Below are 6,535 nucleotides of genomic sequence, written 5' to 3' on the forward strand. Positions count from 1 at the left end.
GTTTTGCCCCATTTTACGACTTTACTTGTCACATTGGTTAAGTGAATTGCTGCCGTTGTTAAAATGTGACAGCAATAGCAGTTAGACTTATATACTGCTTCATAGGGCTTTCAGCCTTCTCTAAGTGGTTTACAGAGTCAGCATATCGCCCCCACAGTCTGGGTCCTCATTTCACCCACCTCGGAAGGATGAAAGGCTGAGTCAACCCTGAGCCGGTGAGATTAGAACCGCTGAACTGCAGATAACAGTCAGCTGAAGTGGCCTGCAGTACTGCACCCTAACCACTGCGCCACCTCGGCTCCTTAAACGATCACGTTTACTAAGTGAACATGGCTTCCCCAATGACTTTGCTTGTCAGGAGGTCGTAAAAGGGGGACCCCAGGACACTGCAAGCATCATCAATGTGAGTCAGTTGTCAAGCATCCAAATGTAAATCGCTTGATTGTGGGGGGGAAAGGTCATAAGTGGCTTTTTTCAGTGCTGTTGTAACTTCAAATGGTCACTAAGTGAACTGTTGTAAGTCGAGGACTACTTGTATTGTTATTGGTGGTTTGTTGCAGAGTCAGCCAGATGTTCATACTGGATTTGTCCAACTTTCGAGTCTTTCCCAAGGGCCTGCGATAGTCAGATGTGTTATTATGTTTAGGCATAAAATTAGGCAGCAAGGAGAGGCTGGTGGATACCACTGTTCTGACCTAGGCTTCACCAAATCACAAAGCAGACTCCTTGTCCTGACAAAACCCCTTTTTATTAAACTAATGTGAGTTCCTCTCGTTCACATCCAGCAAAGTCCCAACAAACAGTCTTTCAAGGGTGACTTTACAATCACAGACCTTATCAGGCTTGGAGAGCTGCCAGGCAGATATCTTCCAAACACAATGCTTTACAAGAAAATACTTGGCAAAGGAGTCTCTGAGAGCCAACAAATCTTCACACAAATTAAGTGAACTAATTGTCTCCTGCAAACTCCACTCCCCTTTCGCTCCTCTTTTATTTCCTCTGGGAGGGGCCATTCACCGTCCACCTGTGCCTTTACTCCCAAGTCGACCCTTGTTCCTTAACTGTTTCCTTCTCCTGACAGCTTTGTGCATGCACACATTGGGAACAGGCTTCCACTATTCTTCTGTCCCACTGATCTCCAACTCCAAAGGCAGCTGAAAACTGTCAGACGACCCTGGCCCCGTCTCTGCCTCCGACGCAGAGCACTCATCAGAGCCTTCCCCAGACTCCAGGACTGGCCCATGTTCCTCCCCAACCTCCTCATTGTCTGAGTCTGCCACCAGCTCCGCTGGCCGCTGGTGGGCCACCACAACCAAGGACTTGTTGGGGGCCTTGCCAATGATTGCTGATATAATAGAGGGAGATAACCCTGGATCCTTCCACCAGCATGAGAAATATAATTATTTCCAGGTTTCTGAGCTAAGATAAATCTCTGCTTTAGCAGTGCTTCTGTAAGCGGGGTATGCCTGCTTACTGAGGTGAACTAATGGTCTGATTTGCCAGGAAACAGTTTAATCCTGTACAATAAAATCATAGTTCATCACCAATTAAGGGTTTTTACCCTGCCTGTTCATTATCTTTAAAAGAATATTTAATTTGCTGTCACCAGATTATGAATTAATGGCATTCGCTTTTTGTTTCACTGTCAAAGAATTGTTCATGGAAATTATTGGTATCTACGTAGGAGTGGTGACATCACCTTCACCATTTCAGAATGCCTTTTCTGCTTTAACTTTCATGGAAAGCATTAATTTCCCACCCTCCAAGCAGAGGAACTCTCAGAATTATTACCCCAATTAATAAAGCGGTATTAAATGCTTGGAAATAGGCCGTGGCACCCACATGGATAGAGTAAAGAAAAAGCGACATGGAGGAGCAATGTTGTGATGCAAGCTTGACCATTTTTATATGCATTTCAATATGGCAAAAGAGGGGGGGGCTCCTTGTATCATGACTAGACATCCATCAATGGAACAGAAGTTGCCTTCAGAAGTTGTGGGAGCTTCATCACTGGATGCTTTCAAGAAGAGGCTGGGCTGCCATCCGTCAGAAATGGTGTAAGGTCTGCTTAGGTGGGGGATTGGATGAGATTAGGGGTGGGTTGCTCCTGGCATTACTGCCAGTTCGGTGCGCAAAAAAAGTTGATCTTGCCCAGTAATTTGAATGTAGTAATCTTATTCTTTTCTATTATCGAATCCCACGAAACATGATGCTGTGAAAGACACCAGAGTTTCTAAATTAAACATCACAGAATTTTTAAAAAAATAACCAAGTTTTATATCCAATCAGCTAGTATCAGGATCTAGAAAACGTCACCATTCAACCATTTAAAGAGAGACTAGTGTTACGTTTTATGGGGAAAATGGTAAAAAGGAGCAGATTTCAATCCCATGACGTCTCCCACTCAATATATACTGTTAGGAATGTAATCTAACAGTTGGATTGGCAATATATAAACCATGATAGTAATACTGTATCTTTAATTACTGCTGTAAATGTGATTGGTTGCTGTTTCCTCAAGCGGCCATAAGATGGAGCCAGACTGATTGTTAGATGTTGATTGTTGAATGATGGTTGTAGATGTGTCGTGTATTGCTCAGCGTGAATTACTGTGAGTTTTGCAACTGTTAGCGACTTTTGTGTATTGAACTGTTTATATGATTCTGGACTGTGTTTGTTGGATCACCCCTTAACTGTGAACGTTGATGACTGACTGTCTTAATCGTGTATGAATTGGACTCTGTATACCTCTATTTCCACAGAAGTACAACACTATCTGCTTTACAATTCAGTCTCTCCGTATGCTGGTTTATGTGTTCTTCTCCACCACTCTCACTACGCTTCTCTGCACGTACTCGTTCTCTTAAGGGGGAGCTTACCTAACACTATGACCAATAATGGCCTAAACATGAAGATCAGAGTTGTTTCTCACTGAAATCTAATTTTCCATCCCCTGCTCTATGTTAACCCAAAACTTGAGGAAGGAATAAATAAACATGGTCTGTATAGACTACACAGAAGCCAAGAACCAGAATGAAGAATATTCAAATCCATCCATTCTTTCACTAGGGATTCCTAATCTGGTACAAATTACTCTGTGCAACTTCTGGATCTGTGATTCAGCCAAATTGAGTGCACGTCGTTAGAGAAATAATAAAATATAACTCATCGTCAATATGAAAGCTCCATTTGGCACCTAAATAGACAGTGTCATTCTTATAGAAAATACTGAGATAGCATTCTGCAGTCTAAAACTAAAATTTAAATTGTAATGTTTTCTGACGTTTTCTAAGGGGAAAAAATGTTCTTTTGCTCTAAAAGGATTCAGATAGAATAACATCAGTGTTAAGATTATTGTGATTATGGTACACTGACAGCTAGCTTCTAAGGATCATTGTTTATTAATGTCCCATGTATAAAATTATTTCTGTGTACATCTATCGTCTGTCTGTCTGTCTGTCTATCATCTATCTATCTATCTATCTATCTAACTATCTGAGGCTAAAACATATAAAGAGGCTAAAATATATGAAGAACGGTTGCAGGAACTGGATGTCTAGTCTTATAGAAAAAAAGGACTAGGGGTGACATGATAGTAGTGTTCCGATATCTCAGAGGCTGCCACAAAGAAGAGGGAGTTAGACTATTCTCCAAAGCAACAAGAAGCAATGGGTGAAAACTAATTAAGGAGAGAAGCAACTTAGAACTAAGAAGAAATTTCCTAACAGACAGAACAATTAATCAGTGGAACAATTTGCCTCCAGAAGTTCTGAATGCTCCAACAGTTTTTAAGAAGATGTTGGATGACCATTTGTCTGAAGTGGTGTAGGACTTCCTCCCTAAGTATGGGGTTGGACTAAAAGACCTCCAAGATCCGTTCCAACTCTGATATTTTGTATTCTATCTGTCTGTCTGTCTGTCTGTCTGTCTGTCTGTCTGTCTGTCTGTCTGTCTGTCTATCTATCTATCTATCTATCTATCTATCTATCTATCTATCTATCTATCTATCTATCTATAAACATTTTAAGCAATTCTCCTGCAAAGAAACTATATATCGTAATAATATATTTGGAAAGTTAAATATGAGAGTCATTAAAATATCTTTGATTTTTCATCAAAAAGAACACAAGGAATAGTCCTGATATGAAATGCAAGTTGAATGACAAACAAAAAACTACTTTTGACTGGCATTAAAATGGAGACCAATCCATGAAGCCCAGAAAACTACAGTAGATAAGTTTTCCAAAATTATAGTCAACTGATGTTATTTTGCTGAAATGTCAAAACATATGATGGCTAACGGAAACTTTCCCAAATGCACCCAGTCAGAGGATCATGGGACTAATGAGCCTCTTGCAAATATTTAGGGGGAAAGTCTTAATTCTGTCTCTGTTGCATCTCTGACTTATTTTACAACAGGTGTGTCAAACTCACAGCCTGCGGGCCAGATGAATCACTCGCTGGCAATGCCCATACTCGGTTTAGTGAAGGGGGGGAGAGTCACGTGATGAGGCCGTGATGCGAGTTTGACACCCGTTTTACAAGGTAATGGTGATAAAATTCCTTAGGACTGGAAAATCCACCAGCACTCTTACACAATAAGCTGTTATTTTCTTAAATTCTCTTTTCTAAAACATTTGTGAATGTAACATTTCCTAGCCAAACATTAGTAACGGCAGAAATGTTCACAGATTCACGGTCTCACTATCAAACCCTGACAGTCTCAGCAGTGGTGGGATTTACTTACCTACAGGTTCGCAAATGTGAGTGCATGTGCCACCTTCTGCGCATGTGCAAAAGCGTGGCACGACAAAACCGCGCTCGACTAAAGCGCGCCCAATTAAACCGCGTCGCTGATGTCATCAACAGGGCGACAACAGCGAGTGCGGAGAAAGAAGGGCACTTTAAATAGTGCTTTGAAAGCAAGCCGATTCAAGTTAAGGTAAGGGTTAGATTTAGGGTTAGGTTTAGGGTTAGGTTAAGGGTTAGAGTTAGGTTTAGGGTTAGGTTAAGGGTTAGGTTAAGGGTTAGGGTTAGGGTTAGGGTTAGGGTTAGGGTTAGGGTTAGGGTTAGGGTTAGGGTTAGGGTTAGGGTTAGGGTTAGGGTTAGGGTTAGGTTTAGGGTTAGGGTTAGGTTTAGGGTTAGGTTAAGGGTTAGGGTTAGGGTTAGGGTTAGGGTTAGGGTTAGGGTTAGGGTTAGGTTAAGGGTTAGGGTTAGGGTTAGGTTAAGGGTTAGGATTAGGTTTAGTGTTAGGTTAAGGGTTAGGTTTAGGGTTAGGTTTAGGGTTAAGTTAAGGGTTAGGTTTAGGGTTAGGTTTAGGATTAGGTTTAGGGGGGTTAGGTTTAGGGTTTAATTTTAGGTTTAGCGTTTACAGAGTGCTTTTTTCTCCGTGCTGTTGTCGCGCTGTGACGACGTCAGCTACGCAGTTTCGTCAAGCGCCCTTTAGTCGAACGTGGTTTTGTGGTGGAACCATGCAAAAGGCCACACATTACATCAGAATGGGTGGGCGGAGACTCCTGCAACTGTCGCTACCGGATCACTAGAACTGGACAGAACCGGCTGAATGCCACCTCTGAATCTCATATAGGTGAATGTCCATATGCAATGCAATGGTCATAAGTCACTTTTTTCAGTGCTGTTGTAACTTTGAACAGTCACTAAATGAACTATTGTAAGTCTAGGACTAACTACTATGTATACAGTTAGTCCTTGATTCACAGTTCATTTAGTGACTGTTCAAAGTTACAACAGCACTGAAAAATGTAACTTACGACCTTCTTTATACTTACGACTGTTGTAACATTCCCATGGTCATGTGATCAAAGTTCAGATGTTTGGCAACTGCTTCATATTTATGACAATTGTTGGGTCCTAGTCATGTGATCACTTTTTGTAACCTTCTGACAAACAAAGTTAATGGGAAAGCCAGATTCACTTAACAACCATGTTACTAACTTAACTGCAGTGATTCATTTAACATCATAGCAAAAAAAGTCGTAGAATGGGACAAAGTTCACTTAACAATTGTCTTGCTTAGCAACAGAAATTTTGATCTCAATTGTTGTCATGAGGACTATCTGTAGTATCATACTATATGCTTGTAAAATCAGTGCAATTAAAATCAATATAATTCAGTCTTTTTATTGCCACCAGAAGGGGGAAAGTTGAGCTAAATTATTGGAAATATGACGTCCAAATCCTGACTTAATAACACTTCAAAGACAGAGGCACACATAACTGTTTCTCACAGTACGACTGACCCTAATACTATACAATTAATCTCCTCAACGAAAGATTTTTTCGTATGTAGCAAACAACAAAGCAAAATAATTGGGAAGGGGGAAATGTGTATTATTCACTGATTTTAGATGGTGGAGAAAAGAATGGCTGAACATACTTCCTAGCTATATTTGAAAGTCTGAGAAAATATTTACAGCTTGTAAAAAGTTCACTATGTTCTAATGTATTAATATTTTTGGCTTTCTATCAACTTTCCAGAACATTTATTTTTCATCTTGCAGTGGCTGTATAAAAC

This window comes from Thamnophis sirtalis, unplaced genomic scaffold, assembly GCF_051295495.1.
Source record: "Thamnophis sirtalis isolate CommonGarterSnake01/CBP01778 unplaced genomic scaffold, rThaSir2_p1.2 scaffold_7, whole genome shotgun sequence".
Classification (NCBI taxonomy): Eukaryota; Metazoa; Chordata; class Lepidosauria; order Squamata; family Natricidae; genus Thamnophis; species Thamnophis sirtalis.